Here is a 21,678-nt window from a genome sequence, read left to right as displayed (position 1 = left end):
TCCTTTCTGAGTCGGGGACCATTCTTTTCAAGGCAGCTGAGCAGGTTTCTGCTCGGTCACAAAGATCCTGACAGTAAGTTAGGAGACAGTCCTTATCATTGGGACATGTATTCAAGTAATGCTTAAGTTAGTCTTGTTAATAATGAAAATGTATAAACTCTACTTGAAGATCTCCAAGTTCAGATATTATTTTTGTATTCATAGAAGGAAAACTATCCAAGAATAGCTGTATATAATCAGTACTTTCAAGGCTGTGTGTGAATAAACCTGATTCTTGATTCTCTAGAGTTCTTTCAAGAGCCTTTCTGGGGAATTAACTGTAACTCCACCAGCAGATTGCACCCTGTCTTTTTGAAAGACTGCAGGTGGGTTTAAAGTGATGGTTCTTGTCTTCACATCTTAACATATTTGAAGATGAAAGAGTTGAGTTGCAAAATCCCTGTTACAAATTTAGGAAGATGTCTAGAATTAAATGGATTATAATATAGCATTAATATTTATGAGTGGTTTATTAAATTAAAAACTTCAGTTGGGTAGGAGGCTTTTCTACAACATGGTATGTCATGTTTAAATATACAGGTTTTTGTATCAAGAAACCTGTTCTTTGTTTTCTGTCCTTGCTGTGGTTTGATCAGCTTTAACAGATCAGAACAGGGCTAGGGTTTGATATAAACTTTTAATATGCAGTCTACTATTTTAATTAGCTCAGCATACAGAAGAGTTTGAATTCTGTGTGTTATGCTGCCCTGGAAAATTGGTGATAGTGGTTAGGTGGGTGATATAGGTTTTCTGCCCCTTTTCAAAAAAGTTGGCTGGAGAAGCTGAGTTAGCTCTTAGAGAAGTCTGCTTGAATGACTTTATTCTTGTAAGGCATGCAGTATTTCCAGCTTAAGCATAGATCAAGATCTTCTGAATTATGCTGTCCTTGCTTCATGTAGCCCTATATTATGATTTCTAAGGGAGTGCTAATGAAGAACTTAGGAACTGAGCTGAATCACTGTGCTTTTATTGAATAGCCTATAGCATTCTTTTTGCTGCAAATCTAAAGAATAATTTCTAGTGCTTTTTAGACTCTTAATGTTTTCATATTTTCTGTTCCTTGGGCATTTAATGTCCTCTAATTGACTCTCAAAAAAAAAAAATCACTTCTTTCCTGTTTTTCAAACACTTTTATCTGTGACTGTTTTGCTTATCTAAGTGTTCTTAATTTTCAGAGGGAAGAGTTCCTGAATTAATTCTTGTAGAATGACTTAGTCAAAATTTGTAATTAAATTCTGAATTCACTTGAGAATAATGTTAAGTGGAGTTGCTGTGTCTTCAGGTCGAGTGTGCACTCCAAACTCTATGTACCTTCACTTTAATTACTGCAGCTATACACTACAGATATCTGTGCAGGAACAGAAAACCCTCTCTGGGAGGAGCTGACATAGATTTAGTCTGACCCACACTGTCTTTTCTTTCTCAAGTACTGCTTGAAGGTCACTGTGAGGTAGTCAATAATTAATAGCAGCAGTGTGCCAGGCAACTAGACTTGATTAGCCTTGCTGTGCTTTCTATATCAGTATTCCTGATTCCCAGGATATGCTCCCATGTGGATCTTGGAGAAGAGGGGTGGGAGGAAAGGAGCTCTTCTGATTACTTTTACTGATTTTATTTCTGAGCATTTCCAGAATTTGCACTTCACTAGCAGCCTTGTGTTGAAATTATTCTGCTTGAGACACCAGAGAGGAAGAGATCAAAGCTTCCACCTCAGATTCTGGACTATTTTTCCATCTCTCCAAATTTCATGTCAATTCTATACAACAATTGGAAGATTAGCTTCCATGAAACTGCAATTTAAACTCTTAGTCCCAAAATTTTCATTATTTCTGGAGATATCCACTAAGAGCAAACATCAGGATTTGAAGTACCTCAAATAAAAATGGGGGTGGAAACTGCAAAGGACTGTGAAACTGGTGTAGCACAGTCTGTGTCTATTTATACACTATTTCATACAACAAGAAAATAAATAGAGGGGAGAACTAGCTATTATACAGACTGTAAGTAGTTACTTCAATTCTATAAACCTTTCTAGTAACCCCTGCTACTTCATGATTGTATATTCTCATTTTAACTCACAACCTTTGCACTCAATTCTTGCCTTACTTGGAAAACAAACCACCTCTTCAGAATGTTTGAAAGAAAACAATTGTATTTCTCATGAATTTCAAGTCTTTATCAATATTGCTGCTGCATGCACTTGAGAATTTTCAGATTACCTTGCAGAAGGTAGCAAGTAACAGATCAGCAGGAAGTTCCTAAGTACCCATGCTATGCCATAAACTTTTCCTACTTGCATCTTCATGGTTTTGTACAATGTCCTCATCAAATATGGGACCTTTAAAAGTTAACAAGTATTGTGTTCTAAAAGCTAATCAGTCTAATAAATGTGGATGACAAATGGGTCTAAATAGTCTGCACATGAATTCTTGGAAAATTGCCACTATGTTCTTTTGATAGAGAATGTCACTCTCAGTTGTCTCTGTTTATTTCTATTCCCACTCACAAATGTTTTTGTTCTCTAAATCTGAGAACAATTATGAATTAGTACACAACAAAAAAACCCCTGAAAAACAGTTTTTAATGCTGTTCTGGTTATACTGTATTCTTGTACTTCCATACTTTTTAATTAAACATGGGAGAGTGTTTCAAAGCATGTTTTTTCATATCATCCCTAGCTTTATACTCCTTTCTGTGACTTTTGGAGTCTGAATTCAGATTTTTCCCTTGCAATATGGTAACAGAGAAAGTTCTGTGTCAAATATTTATAAGCTTATTGCTCTGTCTTCCAGACCCAGTATCTAAATAGAATGCCACATAATTTTCAGAATCCTGGTCTGGGTACTTGAAAAATTGAGAAATTATGGGAAGATTTAATTGTGAATTTCTCATCATGCCCTTTTTATTAAATTTACTTTTATTTTTAGCATTCTGGGGGGCTGCTAAATAGCCATATTTGTTTTACTTTCTGGTTGTATACCTTGATGAACAGACACAATTACAAGCCCAGCATTAGCTTCTGTTGCTATGTTTCTTTTCTGTGTTTTTAAGATGTCCTAGACTGACATTAAGTCTATTTCACTGATGCCTCCTGAAGTGAGCACCTAACTCCTGAAATTGCAAGAGGTCTTCTGGAATGCTTTTGGACAGTGGGTGCACAGATGTTTGAGCTTGAGTTCAATTTTGAACCTGTAGCCATCCCTTTGATTCTAGCTTTGCCTTACTCTGAGATTTGCTACAAAATCAAGGAATTGCTGAAGATTTTGTTTTAGTTTCTGGAATACTTACAGTTATTACACATTAGGGAAAAATTTAAGTCTCTCATTGTGAGAATTCCGTGTGATATTCAGACTTCCAGGCTCAAATATTGCATGCCTGCTTCATGTTGGCACTGCCTTGAAAGTGGCTCCATGAATCTATAGAGAGAGCTGAGTGATTATTTTCACTCCTGAGCTGTCACATTTTATGCTACAGTTCAGTAGCATGCCATACCTTACTGCAGGTTTATACATTTAAAGGGAAACTTGTCAACATGATCTATGTCCCATTGGTGTGCAAGCATCACAGCAAGAGCAGGTGGCTGCTGTATGAGAAGCCTCATCCACTCTAATTCAGCAAGCCAAGAATAGCCAAAATACACTTCTGGACTGAATCTGCAAATTTCTTTTTCCTCAGTTCTTCAGTAACAAGTTTAATCTAGTGACTAAGATGTGTAAAATATAAATCAAGAAACTATTTTTCTAAAGCCCCCAAAAAAAAGAAAATGGACTTTTTTGAGGTGAAAGCACCTCATTTTCAGGCAAAATGCATTTTTCTTCTTGGATTTCCAAACCCTATCTGGGTTTGGAAAGTGAATTTTTTAAACATGTGAATCATAGGAGTTATTCTGACATGGGACTCTGTTTCTTTCCCTCCCTCCTATGTTCAATATGTTACTAATTCTGACAAGAATAACTTTTTCCTGAGCAGAGATGAACAATCTGAAGCAAAATTCAAATTTCTAGGAAAGTAGTGCCAGTTCTTCTCTTAAGGTAGTTTTGATCCATAATTTATATCTGCACACAAAACTGATATGCACTGTCTATTGCCCCTTTCTGAAGTTATGTTAGTTCTTGGTGTCCTGAACAAAGTTAACTGCATCTCTAAATAAAAGACATTTATAGGAGAGGGTACTTAGAAAAAAATGGTTCTTGGTTCAGTGTTGGGAGTTGAGGTTTTTGCTTCTTTCCACCATGTTACTTTAAAATTTTTTCATCATGCTGTTTTTAAATTTTCCCCCAACTTTTATATTTCATTTATTTTATATTATTTTTGTTTTGTTATTAGCCTTGCCTCTAAGACATTCACAAAGACTAATGTCTGTTATCTTTGCTGCTGTACCTCTGTGCTACACTTTATTCAATGCATTACAGTGTTTCTATAAAAGTGCTGAATACACTTTGAAAGTGGAATACATACCTGAAGAATTTATTTGCCATAAATGCTTTCTGAAAGCTGTTAAAATAGTACTTCAGTGAGAATCAATGTAATGCAGCAATATAAGTATTCTTTGTTAAAGAAAAATCAAGTATTATTTCTAAGCCCACAGTCTAATTATTTTACAGATTTCTGTATTATGATGCCCTCATAAAGCAGTGACCACATCACCCTATGTGTCTCTATTGGACACTGAAGGTTTTCTGATGGCCATGAGTCACTTCAAATACCAACTATTCACAAATGCAGGATATTGCTTTGGCAATGCATTCAAAGCACTATAGGCTCATTATTTTATCAGTGCCATAATAGATTTTTTCTGTGAGTTAACTTAAAAATGCTTGGATTTTTCTTAATGTTCAAACTAGGGTTATAGATCAGGCAGAAGGAAAAATCTAATTCCTTCTCCTATTGCTAACAGATATTAAGCACCTCACAAAGTTTACTTGAGGCACTCAAGAATTCGTGGCATTAACCCTAAATCCCTTATTTCGTGTATATCATAATGTACTCTTCCAATAACTGATAATATTTCATGAATTGCTTTTAACATCTTATGATGTCTTACTGCTGGTTACACCCTGTCAATCTGTCTCAAACTGTATTCCTGCCATGGCAATTTCTGGGTAGTTCAAATACCAAACTTGGTGGATATAGCAAAACTGAGTAATTCCCAACTGGGGAGGCTTTAACAGAAAAGGCAGTTTTTGTACCACTGGGGTATGGTACCTTGGGATAGTGTGCCAATTAGAATGGAAAAATATAATAGGAAAGGAGTCTGACAATCTGTTGTAACTGCTTTGTCAATTCTGCTTAAACTTTCTCTGGGAAGCATTAAATTGAGTTACAAGACTGCCTGTACAGTGGAGTTCCTCTAATGTGGCTCTTGTATGCAATCTCTCCACTTCATTAATAGCTCCCTACCAATTTTGCTGCCTGTGAGCCATGAGCAGCTGTGTACTGCTGATGTTCAACAATCTCAATGTATGAGTACTTTAAACTAATTTGGCACACTTGTGAACAATTTAAATAAGTGCTATTAAATAAACTCCCTGAATGCCTCCGTTAAGTTTCACAATACCTTTCTTACTGTTGTGCAATGACATTTGTGGAATATTAGAGCAAGTTTTCTACAGCATGTTGTTTCTTAGCTTAGTATTTGTCATGTAAAGTATATGCAGCCTGAGCTGTTCTCATCAAAAACCTCCTCTGAGGCTGACTTTAAGGTTTACTAAATCAAAAAGATAAAAGTAAACTTAGAAAAAACATCTTTTGGATTTCTGCTTTAAGATATAGCTTCTCTTGCCAATATTTTTCAGACTCATTGAACACCAGACCAATACATACTTGGAGAACTGAGACCCAGCATTCCTTTCTAGAGCTGCCTATTGCTCAACCTCCTGCATAGTAAGTCCTTCAGTAAGAACACTTCCAAAATGTGTTTGTAGTTAAGAATGTCCTTGCAAGACTGGGAATTGCCTATCTGTCCAGCTGGAAGCTTTGCCAGCAGCCAATATCTAAAAGATGTGAAAAGGTCATAAAATATTACTGAAATTTGCTGGAAGGATCTTGCTCATCCATTAGGCATGTTAAGGCAAATAATGGATTTAATTTTTCAAGCACACAAATTATAGCAAAGTAATGCTAGTGCTGAGAGCTGCACTAATTGAAGCAACTTGTTTATATTGGTGCCTTCATAGCCTTGATGGTGTAAGATAATTCAAATGTTTTTGGAATGTTTTTTAGGAGAAAAGGGTACATTGCTGCTGCTGGCTGGCAGAAGGTGTGTCAAAGATTAGGACAATCTCTCATCTCTTCTGTTTGTACCTGATTTGTTATACTTTGATATTTACTACTACCTTAAAAAACTTTGAATTTTAATTGTATGCTTGCAAATTTCATTATTTTTTTCCTTTTTTAAGAATGTGTTTGTTCTGCATATGAAGCAGACTTCTTATTTTCTGAATAACTATACACTAGTGTGACAGTAGTTCCCATTTCTGAGATGCCCTGCGATGTCCCTGCCCAAATTCAGGTCCTTGGGCATGGACATGCTGCCTGGCATCAGCTCTGCTGGCTGAACTGGGGGACTCCAGGATCAGGTACTGGAGCACCAGGCACACCTTTGCCATGCTGGCATGGGACAGGCAGGGAAAGGCAGAGGGCTGGCACAGTGATGCAGCAAATCTGGGAAGAATTTGCTGTGCCATGGGCTGTGGCAGCATCAAGGGAACCCCTTGCATGTGTGAGCTCCTCTGCCTCAGCACTGCAGGCTGCAACCTACTGGAATAATGCAGCTTTCCTCTTGCTGTGGCAGTCCATGAGGATTTGTGACCAGATTGAAACTGAAAAAGGAAAGAGCATGGCATTCCCTCTGTCCCAAATCCTCCAACACTGGCAGAAGAAAAAATTAGTTCATGTTTTTCCTCTAAATTATTTGCTTGATTATCTACTCTGTCTGAAATTGGTTTTTCCTCTAAGGTCTGCTTGTTTTCCTTTTCTCTTTTTCTTTCTGTTTTCCTCTTCCCCAGAGAAATAGCAAACAATAATCCCTTTTCCTACAGTATTGCTTTGTGAGCATGGTGAAAACGAGAAGTAACTTGCTGGCTACAGTGAGGCTGAACCCTATTTACAGAGTTTTTAGGTTGAGAACTACAGAGTGAGGTAATTTGAGGATTAAATGTAGGAAGAGTCTGCCATGAAGTAAACACCATACAAGGAAGCACTAAAAGTGAAACATGGCCTAGATTTACTGGGGACTAAAATCGATCTGATGTATCTTTGCAATTGGATGCCAGAGGAGGCTGCTTTTCGTGCTCAGCCTATTTCACAGATGGCAGTTTGCTTTTCTTCCATAAAGAAGGACTTATGTGAGCTCACTTGTGCCTTATCTAGCAAAACAAAGTAAAACATTTATGCTACTACAAGAATGTTCTGGCAGGAAAACATCAGCTCAAATAAGGTACATTTTTTTCAGTTTTAAATCCTGGATATTTTGCGAAGTATCAAGTGGAGCTTTCAGAGGCAGCTTGGATAGGAATAGCTAAGCCTCTTGCCATTTTTAGCACTTATTATTACTCATATGTGAGTCTATTCTGTCTCAACTAGGAGATAAGTAAAATTGCATTTTATGGGGTTGGAATTCTAACAGCTTTTTTCTGCTTAAGTCTTCATATAATATCAGCTAATACTGAACCTCAGCTTTGGTTTCTCTTTGGGGGCTGATCATTATGACAATTATTTGAATGAATTTATCTGTGATTAAATAAATTATATTTTGCTTCAAGACTTCATGATCATAAATTTCTGTGATCACAGTTAAAATGGCCCAAGCCCTGATTTATCTGTCAGACATTTTATAAGTGAGTTAAATTTTTGGCACCATATTACATCCCAAATTGCAGTCACTGCCTACACTGACATTACAGCAAGAGTTCAGCAGGTTTTCTGCTTACTGTTTTATTCCATTTAGCAGTAGAGAGACATCAATGTAGACATTTATCAGAATAATTCAATACTTATAATAAAAATTGAAATAAACAACTACTAAGAGTGTTTTCCTGACAGGAAATTCTGCTTTATTAATAAAAAAAACCCCCATGTGACTTTGATAATAAAATTGGAAATCATCATAGAAATAATAAAGATTTTAATAGAAAAATATGTGAAACCTTTTTTTTCCACTGTTAAGTATTTAATTGGTTTGCAGATCAGCTACATCCATGGGGTTATTATGTATCAGTTGGTAGTTTGGGCAAGTTTTCTTAAGTATGTTTTCAAAGAGATTTCTTTTTCTGGAAAGTTTCTTGAGGGTGATAGTAGCTTTTTAGATATCACAAGAGCAGGTTTAATGATTTTACGGATACTTTAAGGAATTTTGAGTGGTTGTTTTGCCCTGCAGAATGAAGCTCTAGTTGGCATTGCCCCCTTGTGAAATGTATACACAACCCAGCACTCACTTAATTTTTGAAGGCACTTTGATTGCAATTAATTATATGGCCTTAATAGCTACTTGTTAATATTATTGCTGAATTAGAGGAGTTTCAAATGTAGGGCTTTTTTCTCTGTTCCTGGACGTGCCTTTTAACTGAGCATGTGCATTGTAAAATCCCAACAAGGACAGCCTAAACAATCTAAGAGCAATGTCCCCTCTTATTATGACCAAAATTATTCTTTTCTTTTGTATCTCACCATGAATTGAACTGCATTTTCATTTTCTCCTGGAAATAAGTTTTCTTATTTCGACACTTTACTGTGTAATCTTAAGCACAAACTCCCAAATGCTATCCCTAGATTCTAATGTGATTTAGCTTAATCCACAGAGATTCTGTTAAGATTCATGGGCTCTGAGCCTATAAATCCTGGTTTATTTGATGTCTTAAGCATATACTTAATTATTAATGGTATCCTACCTGTATTTGAGGAACTAACTGTAATGTTCAAATAAGGATGTTAATAGGTGAGGAATGCATAGAAAATAGATAAGGATGGAGATACTGTTTTTCTTAAAGGGCATTAATGAAAGTAGAGCCAAAATATGGGAAAAACTCCTAACACTTGATAGACTATCTGTAAATAGGTGCTCTAAAGCAGAATAGTGATGGGTTGCTATACTTGATTTGCCCACCCCTCACATCCATTCCCCCAATTAATTTTCTTAAAGTGTGAGAGAATTTCTTATTGTTTGTAATGAATAAATGTAACTCTCTCTTGGTAAAACATCAGTTAAATTTTTGTTAGGTGCAAAGTCTGTGTTCATTTCAGAAATAGTGCTATCTTTCCTGAACCTCACTAAACCAAATGCTTAGAATTGCAGTGAATATGCAATTAAGAAGGAATTGCAATTTTGTAAAAGTCAATGATTCCTGCAGACTTTTTCAAAAAGAAAACCCTATTAAATATACCTGATTTATCTTTCTGTGAGGATCAGCTGAAAATATTTTTGTAGGCTGACAAATCTGTTCATAGCAAGTTTATCAAAATCTCTTTCAGTCTCACCTCTTTATTTTATATCATTAATTATATACTGTATTCAAAAAAGTGATCTTTGTCAAGAGAATATTTATTTGTTCTTTTGCTCTTTTAAATTAAGTTGATTTTTAAAATTTATCATAAACATGTAATAAATTGGAAGAAATAGAAGTAATTCTGAATTTGGTAAGTTCAGAAAGATGGTAGTTGAAGATATGGTATTTCATCTGCATTAAATGTTGAAATTAAATGGTGTTTCATCTAACAAATACCAAAAAATATTCTTGTCATTGAATTGCCACAATGAATTATGGCTAAAAAACCCAGTAATTTAAAGTCTCATGCTGTTAGGTCTTTTTATTTTGTTGGACTAATGTGACCCTAACCTCTCTGTACCATGATGCTGCTTTATGCTGCTACTTCCTCATGCTAACTTTAAAGCCAGTTTCCCAGTCTTATTTTTGCCATATGTTCAACTGGGGTTTTGGGACTCTTATTTCTGTGGTTTTTCCTTTCTTTTTCCTATGCTGCTTTGTGGAGTAGTCAGAAATCCTTCTCAATATTTACCTTCAAAATGCTTCTTAGGACTTGATCCTCTCATGGTGCCTGGAGATACTGTGTAATGTTATACATGTTAAAAATTCCCAAGTTTGTTGGATTATTCTAACTGCTATGGGCTCATTGAGAATATTACAAATCCCTTAATCTTTACAGATTCCTAAGAACTAATCCTATCAGGTTTGAAACAAAACAACAACAACAAAAGCACTGACAATCAAGTTGTTCTGATGACAGGAGTCTGCCTTTTGAGTAGCAAATATACAGCTCCAAGTTCAAGCTGTCAATGCTGCTTTTGTAGCTACTGTGAACAACTTAACTCTGGGACTTTTTATTCCTTCCTTGTTAGTATTGATCATGTAAGACATTAATGTCACAAAGTGCTCCTGTGTGCTGAAGAGACAAATGTACAGATTTTACACCATTAAAATTGGCACAATCCTTGCTTAAGAGCCTTTCCTAGGAATGGGAAAGCTGCACACCTGTCTTCGAGTTTCTGGGTGGGAGATTTAATCTAATTCTTCTGGACCAGTTGTAAGTGCCATATGGGACTGAAAGAGTTAAGGCTTAGGGTTGCTTTTAGGCAATTGCAATTAAAAGGGATTAAGCACTTGTCTGAAGAAGAGCCCTTAATTTTCTTTGCATGTCTATATGGTTTTATTCCTTGTTTTTTGGGGTTTTTTTGTGTTTCTTTTTTTTCTTAAATAATGACAATATTGAGAGCCAAGTCCACTTTCTTTCACCTATGGCTGCTAATATGGGTAAGACCAGTGCAAGTGGGCTTAATTGGAAAATGCTTCCATACTGCTTACTGTGCTATAAATGACAGCAGAAGATTCATGTTAGGAATGGTTCTGTGCTGTAGATAAAGGAATTACTGATTACTGGATAAGCAGATAACAATGAACACTGGTTCAGACACATAATGCCTAATCTTCTGTCACACTGACAATTTTCAGACCAACTACTGCTTTGCTTGACAAAGTGTACATTTACAGCAGTAGATATTCCAGATGAGGAATGTGATATTAATATGGGGGAAGCAAAAGACTATTTTGCTCTTTAGATTATCTTTTTAGCCGATTAAAATAAACTTCTGATCTCTAGTTTGACATTTAAGTTTTTTGAAGTCTGTGAAAGTATTCACCACCTGATGCACCCATATAAACAGAATCTTTCTTTAATGCTGCTTACTGTGGCAATCATAGTTTAGAGGAATAAGGACACACAGCTTGTTCTCTCCTGTTAACTCTTAAATAATTAACCTTATAATTGTTCTCACTTAAGAATCACAGGAAAATGCCCTAAAATGTATTGCATTTCAGAACATTGTCTCCATCAGTCATGGCTGTGTCTGTAAAAGCAGATGGACAGCACTGATCACGGGCTTGGTGTGACCTGACTGGGGTTACAGCCACCAGAGACACTGCAGGGAATTATCTGAGTAGGAAATAGTCATTTGTACCTGGATATTATCAGCCTCCACAGCCATCCTGTAGCTCCTGTCTGACCTGCAGGGACTCAGCAGCAAGCAGACAGCTTCCAGCTAAGCCATCTCCAAGTGAGACAAAAGACTGACAGGGGCTGGCACTGTCCAGATGAAAATTACTTCTATCTACAGGGGTCTCTGCTATTCCAGCAAAGAATTAATTTCCATGGATTCTCAGAGACTTTTCTTCTCAAACTAGAAATCCATTTCACTGAATGTGCTACCAGTCTATTTTCTCTTGCTTTCAATCTGCTTGGTGGATAATCATCAAATAGCTTCCTAAAGTATTGAAAATTTGCCTGGAGCAGGTTCAGATCTTATCATGTCTCTAATGGTTGCATTTTATTGGAAGCTTTGTGGACAGCCAGATAAAGGAAGCTATAAATGTGAATTTACATGGTATCACAGTACAAAAAAAAAATCCCCATAACACAGAAAAATTGGAGTGAGCACTTCAACTCTAGTTTAACAACTTTATTTTTTTTCAATTTGGACAGGGTTTCATATGGCTACTGACTTGTAGGGCCTGTGAATTTTAGCATTTTTGGTCTCTAGGACTAATTATTTGCTGCTTGGGGCAAAAATATTTTAGCTAAGTTTGCTTACTTAAATCACTGCTTGCAGTAGTAGCATTAAATACATAACAAAGTCATATTAAATACAATATATATATTTGTAAAGGACCATAGGAAAGAATAAAAATTCTACTATCTACAAGGTAAAAAATTACATTAGCTATTAAAATTTATCAGCATGTTTTACTCTAATACAAACCCATTAAAATATTGAGCCCAATGAGATCACTGCTGGTCTAAATATACTTTGAGTTAATCCTTATTCATTTCAGCCTAACTCGGTATTTTATCTAGTACTTATTTAACTGAAGGTATTTTTTCTTTCTAATATTGTTGAAAAGTTTTTTGAAGTATGGTCTCATTTTAAGAAGGAAATTTCAAGGCTGTTAATAGAGAAACTGAAAGCAAGCCATCAGGTATGTTCAGTGGTACAGAGAGAGCTGATCTTCTCTGTGTATGGGGCAAATGTACCTCAAGTCTGACCAAAATGAGTAAATCATTGAGCCAACACGCTATCTGCCTGAAAGTAACATAAGACAATTATTTGTCATTATTTTTTTACTTTTCTTACTTTGGTGTGTTGCTCAGCAATTAAAACGTGTTCATGAAAGTAGAAGAATCTTGCTGACTCAATAGAAACTTTTCCATGTTTCCCATTTTGCCTGAGAGTGGATCACAACTGAAGTTGTAGCTGTAATAACTTCTGAAGCAAAGAGTTCAGCCAGTTAACTCTCAGTAGAAACCTAAAAATTTTGCACTGATATTCCAGATTTTCTCACTGTTGAATATAATTAAAGTGGACTTGGGCAAAAAAACTTCTGTAAATCCTATGGCATGGTTCTAGGTGAATGATAAGTTGCCATGAACACTATTTGGATTTTATTATATGCAAACCATGAGAAATCTCCCAAAGTTTTGGAAAGGGTAGGTCTGTAAATTAAGTTTGAGCTGGATTATTTTAATTCCTTTCAATGCAACTTCCTGCACACTCAGGTGGGGCTCTTTCAAGTTTTTTGTCCTGTTTTGGAGATTAAAGTAATTGCTTCTGATTTAAGATTAAAGGAAAGAAAACCCAACCAAATGTTTAAATAAATCCTTAGAATAAGCTTAAAGTGCTGCAACTCAAGTTTTAGCTGCCCAGTGTTCTGATTTGGTCAGGATTTAGCAGACAGCATTGACATCTTTGATTTGTGGGAATTGTTTAGGGCTAATCTGTAGTTCATGTCCAACTTTGTTTCACACTCTGCTTCACAACTTCAGCAAAAACTAGTTTTAGTCACATGTGACTCACATCCTTGTCACCTTTATGGGTAATATCATGTTGTAAAAATTAAGGTCTTTAGAAAGCCTAGAGCAGAGATTAGTTAACTGAGAGGATTTTGTTGTAGGTTTGGTATTTTTCTTGTTTAGCTGAGGGGAGATGCAGTTTCAAAGTTCAGTCTTAGATTTTGGAGATCATCTATTTGTTTGAGTTTAAAAATGGGACTGTATACTCACTAAATTGTTTATGGCTGCAAGTTTTGTAGTGCTCATCCTGGGAAGTATGGGGAGGGAATAAACCCTACAAGCTCTGTGCTGCACAATGATTGAGATTGGAATGGGAAGTAAATTCCTGCTGTATCTTGGATGTGTCCCTGTGGCAAGGACTGTATATGTATCTTCAAACTGCTTTGGAGGCACTGTGCATGGCTGGTGAAACTCCTTTGTCTAAGGCTGTATTGAAAGAAATAAAGTCTAAAGCTTGTGGACAGAGGAATTGATTTCTAGGTGCTGCTGGTTAGAGAGAGAAATAGTATAAGTGTTTATTTTTCTATTTGTATTTGATAATTATAGTCCTGTTGTTACCTCAGGTTACTGCTTACTCTTTCTTAGTTATCTGATAAGAACACTTAAAACATGGAATCCCCTATGATTTCTGTGTGGATATTGAAATGGAAGTAATTAAACTGCACTTATGAGTGCACTTGACCCTGATGTGTTCATAAAACCTGTAAATGTTAGGTGGAAAGTGAAATATATCTACTGTGCTAATTTCTGCAGTTTGTAGAAATCAAATGGCTTAGTAGAAATTATTCTTCATTTTTGCTCCATGGAAAGATTTAATCTAACAGACATGTTGTCAAAATACCCATTGGAAAAGATAAAATTGGTGACAATGTTGGAGCTCTTGGAGAGACCAGATCCTTGTCTGTCAGGTCTTCTCACAAGCCTTTTCAGGAATTGAGCGGTGCTGGCTGCATGACACAGGCTGGTCTTACCCAGACATCACTATACTTTTAAATACTTTTTCTGACCTGGTAGGAAGTAAAAGAAGCTGTGTTGTTCTCCCAGTCAAAGCAAAGAGACCTGAATACTTCATGACAGTGACTGATGCAATTTTGTGATCCTAGTTAATTTTTGAGCAAAATAGTAAATAAAAATGTCTTCCAGAATAATGCTAGGTTCTTCAAGTCCTAGCTCAGGAATTTTGGAGAATAAAAGGGATTCCTCTAGCTTAAAATCTATACACTATTTATTGCAAACCTGCTCCCTTGAAAATATTTGGGAAACCTTTACTTGATATTTTGCAGAATCTGTGGGTTTTTTTTTTTTTTCAGCATGAAGTGTTAAGCCTTTTAATTTATGACTCCTAAAACCACTGTGGCAGTGACACTAAGGTCTGTAGTTTGGAGCAAGGATTAAACTGAAATAAGGAAGAACAGATATTAATGCACCAAAAAATTAATTCCCCATGATTCTATTCCCTGAGTCGTTTATGATACAAGCAAGACACTGTTTAAAGATGAAGCTGAGGGAGATGAAGGATGATAGGAATGACTTGACTGTTGCTTTCAGAGCAATATACAAATGCATGAAAGTGAGGGGGTTGTTTCTGTTGGTGCTTGAGCACAGCTCCCTGTAGAGAGACATGTCAGATGCTATGGGAATAAAAAGCAGCTGCTTTGGCATGTTGTATATTGATTGCACTGTCATGGACAGTGATCTCTGAATTGATCTGATGTTCTGTCCCAGTTCATGCCCCATCTTTTGCCTTAATGCAGCACTAAAAACAGTTGTGATAAGTAGAATAATTACTTGAAATATTTTTAATCTCAGTAAGTAAGAAATAATGTATCATCAGACCAAAGTGTTGTCAGTCAGTGCTGTTAGTGCAAACTCACACAGACAGTGTGAATACACTGATTTGAGCATTAGGGAACTTCTAGGCCATGTATTTTTACTGTGAGGTATAAAAAAACCACCACACTCTGTCTTAACTTCTGTGCTTAATTGAACTTGTCTGTCTCTCAAGTTTTCCTTAATGAGAAGTACATTCAATTTCACATTTCCCAATCTCTACTCCATGTAAAAAAATTAATTCGAAACATCAAAAATATTAAAATATTTTCATTTTATCCTCTGCAATGATTTCAGGATGTTTTCATTGAGTAGTTTGTTTTTTTTTACTGCTTTCAGTTAAAATATGTGCTAGGCATATTGGTTCTGGACTAGATTCCTGTGTGATGTGTTCTGTGGAATGTTTGCCTGCCTTCATATCACTGACTCTACTTAAAATGCTCTTTCTGCTTATAAAAGAAAGAATAGAAATCTTTCTTTTACCAAACATGCTTAGAAATTCTGGAAAACCATACTTGAAAGACAGAATTAATTTAGAAATGTTATTTTCCAATTGATGGTGAAACCTAACACTGAACACTGTGTGTGAGCCATGTAGGTATTGGAACGCACCACACAAAGTGTTGGCAGATGCTGCTTTCATAATATTTGGTGGTGTTCCTTAAACACAAAATGCACTGCCTGCCAATTCTTTGGAGCAGAGTGTGTGTTTATTACAAAATGCCTGAGTTATCTCATGGAACAACTGGAATCTGTCTTTCTGTGAAGTAAGGGGAACACAGTTTGAAGAAGTTCTCATATAAAGGGTTAATTTCATGTGATTTTGCTATTATGGCAAGAGTGCAACTCAGTTGGAAACAGTCTGTGTAACACCCGGTCTCTTGGATGCTCTCCCATCTTTGGGGAGCAAAGGCATCTTTAATTTCACAGAAGAAAATCCCCTTTTCCTTCTCCCATCTCTTGAACTTAAGCAGGCACTTAACATTTTTTTTTTTTTTCCTGTAGAGGTGTTTTTTTCAATGACTGGTTTGTTCAAAAGATGCAAGAGAAAGCTTCTAATGATTACTTCAGGATGTACCTTGTAAATGCAGAATAGATCACTCATTTCCTCTCCTTGGAATGCTGTTCAGTCTCCAGTGTGTTCTGGGTTTATTGCAGGCCATTTTCTTCTCAGATAAAATCATTCCCGAGGCAGTTAAGAACCATAACTTATATTAGTTGTTATGTTTCTCCCTTTCTTTTGGGAAAAGGTCGATTTAGAGGCTCAGCAGCTACAAAAATGCTCCCATACTCCAACTTCTTGTATTTCCTAATTTAAAGAAAAACTTGTAGGTTTTTGAAAAAAAAGGAATCTTTTTATCTTCCATTCTTTATGATAATAGGGTTTGGGACTTTTTTTCCCCTGCACCAGAGCCTCTCTCCTGTCACATGTAACAGGCTGCTGTCCCCATGTGGGTCCTGGCTGTGGCCATCAGCTCTTGGCTGCTCAGCTGGAGAAGGCACCACATCAGCTGTAGCAGTGCTGGGTAGGATGAAGAGAAGTCAAGCTCCAAAGCTGCCAAAGAAAAGTTTGCAGCGTTTGACAAAACAATGGGGATTTTAAGGACAAGTGTTGCAGAACACATATGCTTTTAGTTTAATGAAGTTATTTGGAAAATAATTCTCATTTCCAGACATGGACACTAGGAAGGAACAACATAGCAGGTGCGTTTGATTTCTAGTTTTGCTCTTCCCTGGAGACTTTATCTTTCCTTCTGGATCTTTTTTCCTCTTAGCCATGTGCTGCCTAATTCTTTCACTCTGTAAATGTACAAATTTTGTGAGAATGCTGCTGTGTTCCTAGTTAGGACACATGCTCCTCTTTATTGAGGTCTGACCATGCCAGAATAAGTTCTGAGTCTAGGAACAAACCAAAGAGAAGCCTCCAGAAGGTAAGATGTAGGATGTAGTGACTGGAAAAAAGGAATGTTTTGGGGCTTGTACATTTTGGTAAACAGCAGATTTTTTTCTCTTTATTTGCTTTAATTTTTTAAACTTTATTGGCAAAAGTTCTTGATTTTTGTAAGGCAATGGCTTCTCTTCAGAGCTGTTGTCTAGTTTGTCAGACAAAACCAAGAAGGATTTGGGGTCAGTGGAAAAAAGGGGAGATAAAATGGGATCAGAATCAGATCACTGCCAGCTTAGCACACTGCATTCAGTACTAATGTACCTTATTCTGGGATGGTGAAGCTCTATCTTTGATTTACTTCCTCAAATATGTAAAAAGCATTTTATGGGAGCTTGGGAAAACTTATTTAGCACTGCTATACTGTGAAACTGAATTATTCACTTATTTAAAGGTTACTTAGTAATTATTAAAAGATACTAAAACAATAGTAAAAAAACTAGGTAAAAATATACACCCTGATCCTTTTCACTGCTCTTCCTGAACGTGGTTCAAAGAAACTCAGATACAGTCTTTTCAGGGCACTTGCATGCTTGTTTTCTCTAGTGATATCAGGGTAGATTTACGTTGCCAATAGCAAACAACAAATGGTGAGTGATGCAGGGAGTTGCAGCTTTGAGAAATATCCAACACTGCTTTCTCAGAAGCTGTAAAATCTAACCAAATGTGCACTTTGCAATTGTTTTCTAGTCTTTCAATGTCTTATGTTGTCTCAGATATTTAAAAAAATTTAAGTCTGATTTTTACACTGAACTTGGGTATTTGGCAGAAATTTTGTTTTGCATAATTTTGCAAAAAAACACAACAATTTTCAACACTCAAAATCTAAATTGATGCTTACATATTTTTGATTCTCTTTTGCAAGGCAAAACATACGTTATAGTCTTGCACTAGAATTTCTTTGGGTTTTCCTTTAATACTGTTTCCCGAGTCAGGCTATGCCTCCCTTTTGCAGTTAAAAGTCAAAATAGTGAATGGAAGAGAATGAGAGCCAGGCCCTCTAATCCCCAATCTGACAGTTCTGGCTTTAGGCAAGTCACTTAAATTGTGTCTCAGATTCCCATAAAATGTGATAACATGTGTCTTCTCGTCAGGGTATTGTATGAATTGATTCACACTTGTAAGATTTTTGCAGAAATGCTTCATGTTGCTGCATTTCACTCAAACTCCTGCTGCATTCCTCACCCCTGCTAATTTCTAGTTTTGTACTGGCCAGAAGAGACATGATGAAGAGAATGAAGTAATTCTAATTAATATTCAGAAAGAACAAACTAAAAATGTATATAAATATAAAGTTGCCAATTAGGGCAATATTGTCACAGGAACACAAAGCCACAAGTCAGGAAAAGTGCCCAGGGGAATTTTTATCTTATGGTCTCTTGTCAGGAATCTGATAAGGAAAGGAGATATGTGTTGGAATGTAGCAGACAGTGTGGAAGGTGAGAGAGCAGCAGGCTCACTATGCCCTGTGCTGTTCCAATTGCACAATACTCATGCCATTTTTGAGCCAGTGAGTGCTGTGTCTCCTACAGGGTAATTTTATCCCTGTTCTGGAATATCTCCTCTGGTATAAGATTTGCACACAGCCCTGTCTGTACTACTGAGAGTGCAGCTGTATTGTGTTGTAGACACAATGGAGGATATCTGCTGGCAAGCTTCAATGGCAGATTTTGAATGATGCCACAGCACTTTCACTGCATTTTTCTTAAATTGAAACTGTCTGGCTCTGTTTACCTGGCTGAAACTCAGCACAGATTCTAGATGGGTTGGGAAGACTCATGAATCATTTAATTAGCTTTTATGAGCCAGATCATTGATAAGCACAGGCTGGACCATCTTATGTAGGCAACTATGGTTGCAGATGCAATTGGAACCAAACCCTGTTATCCCTCTAGTGTAGATGGAGCAAATGTCATCAGAAAATCCCAAATACTAATCAGGCAAAATAGCACTTCTGCAGGGAAATTGTCTATATCAGAAATTCTGATGAAGTCAAAACCTGCTGAGCAGTATATGTGATTTGAATTGAACAGGTGCAACTTCATCAGTGAAACTTGGAAATGCAGACCAAGACAAAGCCTTAATCTGAATATTAGTGTTCAGAAAATACTCCCTGTGTGTATATTTTAAATGCTAATTTTAATCAGTGTAAGAGACATCTAAACTAGTCATGGAACTGCAGTCCTCTTGAGAGCAATAGGATTTACAGTGTAGCCTGTTGTCTGATGAAACTCCTCAGCAGTCACATGAAGAGATGCTTAAATGAAAAAGTATTGTATTTTGGCAGCTTGTGACTGTGAAAATGTTTCCAGCTGTTTCTCTGAATTTAAGATACTAAAAACTGCATGTTTCAAAGTAGTTGGACATTTGCTACTAGAGAAATCCCTGTTTACTTGTGGCACTCTACATTCAGGGCACTAATGCAACTTCTGGTCAGAAACAAGTTAAAGAAACCTGGGAGTTGGAATAAGAAAGGAGTGTGAGGAAAGCAATAGAACAGTTATGTGCCATTATACCATATGAGAGACAGCAGTATGCTACAGGAGAACAGCAAATAACATTCCTTGCTGTGATGTGTGTGAAGAAAGCTTTCCCTTTATGTGCCATCATTTTATCTGCCTGTAATTTTTGTCAGCTGTCCATATGGATTTATTCATTGCCTTAGAAAATATTACTCTGATCTGAATGTTATTGCTTTTTTGTTGTTGTTGGTTTGGTTTGGTTTTTTTGTGTTCTCAAGCAGGCAAATTATGAGTGCCCAGAAATAAAATATAAAAAGTGGTACTGTTTATTTTTTCCAATCCATTAAATGTTTCTTAAGTTAGCATTACAAAATAATGTCAGCATCTATAGTTGTAGTCAAATTAATACTGACCAAGCCCCTGCAGGCCTTGGTAGCAGTGTATCTGCATTATTCTTGTGCTATAGAAATGATACAGTTTAGAGCTCAAAAACTTCCCAGAGATGGTACTGTGTTGTGAGCTCTTTGAGTAATGGATGTATAACACTCTCTGCTTTTTCAGGTAAGAGCTCTGTGGTTTAAATACCCAGCAATCTTCTGGAGGTTTTCTCAGGAAAATTTTAAGATGTTTCTTAGGAGTAGGGACAACTGAAAAACAAAGCAAAACAAAAAACAGCAACAAAAGAAAACCACAAAAAGTGAGAAATGATAAATAAATTCAGGAAGGATAGTATGATTGAAAATGAAGACCTGTTTAAAAATTTTAAAATCCTTTGTGACTGAAGAAACCCTGGAGATAATAGAATTCATTGTGAAATTGTGCCAACACCTTTGATTAGTTGTGAGATCAGTCTCTTCAGAGAAAAATCAGATAAAATTTAAATAGCAATTGTGTCTTTAATGAAAAATTTTGACTAGATTTTTTTTAACTTAGATGTCTTTGTATGTGCAAACACACTGCATTAACAGAAAAAGGCATCAAAAGCAAATATATTTTCATTGTAAAAATTAAATTTGTCTTTCTCAATTTTGGTTCTGTGGAAATTTAAAATAAAATCAAAATTAATAGTAAAGAAGTGAAGAGAAAGAAAGTTGGATGATAAATAACATACAAAGAGTCCTCCTGGGAGTATTTGGCTCAATATCTGTTCTCTGACAAGAGACATTTGGAGAAGAGGCAGGAGGAGAAAAGCAAAGAATAATTTCCAGTCCTTCTAGAGGGAAAATTGGCAGATTCTAGAGATTTGTGGTTCAGGAACTTCCTGCTTTGGAATTAGTCACTGCTTTATAAGAGAGTAATAACTAGATACTCTGGAATCTGAGTTTGTAAATCACTCTAAATACGTTCAGATGGGTTTTGTTAGATAAATTACTGCCTAGTGAAGGCTCAGTGCACAAGCATATGTGTGAATTAACCTTTCCTTTTGCAAAATGGCACACTCTTAGAGAAAAAAACAGGAGAGAGAGAATTTGAATTGCTTTTTTGTCCCCAGAACTAACACATTTTGAAAGCAGAATTCCTTGAGACAAAAGTATTCCTTAAAGGAATGAGTAATAGTTTACCAAATAAATATGGTCTGTATTTATTGCTTAGAAAGATGTCTGATTGACTTGACTCAATGTAGACTGAAAACAAACTTTAATCAATCTTGTGTAGATTAGCCAAATTATCAGCAAATATTAAATATTTAAATTGAAAACATTTTAAGCTCATTGTGGGAAATTATCCAGAAAAAAACAATGTAGGAGAAGCTTGAACACAATTTAAAACCTAATAGAAGCCAAGAGGTTTTCTTCATTAAAAAGTATTCCTGAGTCAACATTTTAGTATCTTTTCAGAACTTTTTTTCTATGCAGAGTGTGCTGAGGAGTTTCAGCAGTGTTGGGAATATTGTGATACTTACCAGGTGGTGTTTAGTACAGTTGTCTTATTAGTTGAGCCTTAGTATTGAAAATATTTCTACTTCAAGTAATGCAAAGAAATAGTATAATAAGTATAACAATAATTACAAATATGGAGTTTGTATATGTAACAATTATCTGGAAA

At 36.1% G+C, this 21,678-nt stretch overlaps 1 protein-coding gene and 2 long non-coding RNA genes across 4 annotated transcripts in view; all 3 read left to right on the top strand.

Moving 5' to 3' along the window:
* Positions 1-21,678, top strand: part of TFPI (tissue factor pathway inhibitor) — a 211,269-nt gene that overhangs the window by 32,446 nt on the left and 157,145 nt on the right. The window lies entirely within an intron of this gene.
* Positions 1-21,678, top strand: part of LOC306804328 — a 92,889-nt gene that overhangs the window by 29,965 nt on the left and 41,246 nt on the right. The window lies entirely within an intron of this gene.
* Positions 5,840-19,864, top strand: LOC306804325. 2 transcript variants are annotated; one of them, XR_013774850.1, is made up of 5 exons: positions 5,840-5,922; positions 6,262-6,298; positions 6,551-6,617; positions 17,069-17,156; positions 18,126-19,864. It is a non-coding gene; the product is annotated as an uncharacterized lncRNA (long non-coding RNA). The 2 variants fall into 2 exon arrangements; XR_013774851.1 differs by lacking the exon at positions 18,126-19,864 and adding an exon at positions 17,717-17,849.

Source organism: Erithacus rubecula, assembly GCF_903797595.1.
Source record: "Erithacus rubecula genome assembly, chromosome: 8".
Taxonomy (NCBI): domain Eukaryota; kingdom Metazoa; phylum Chordata; class Aves; order Passeriformes; family Muscicapidae; genus Erithacus; species Erithacus rubecula.
This window is presented reverse-complemented; position numbering and strand designations above follow the sequence as displayed.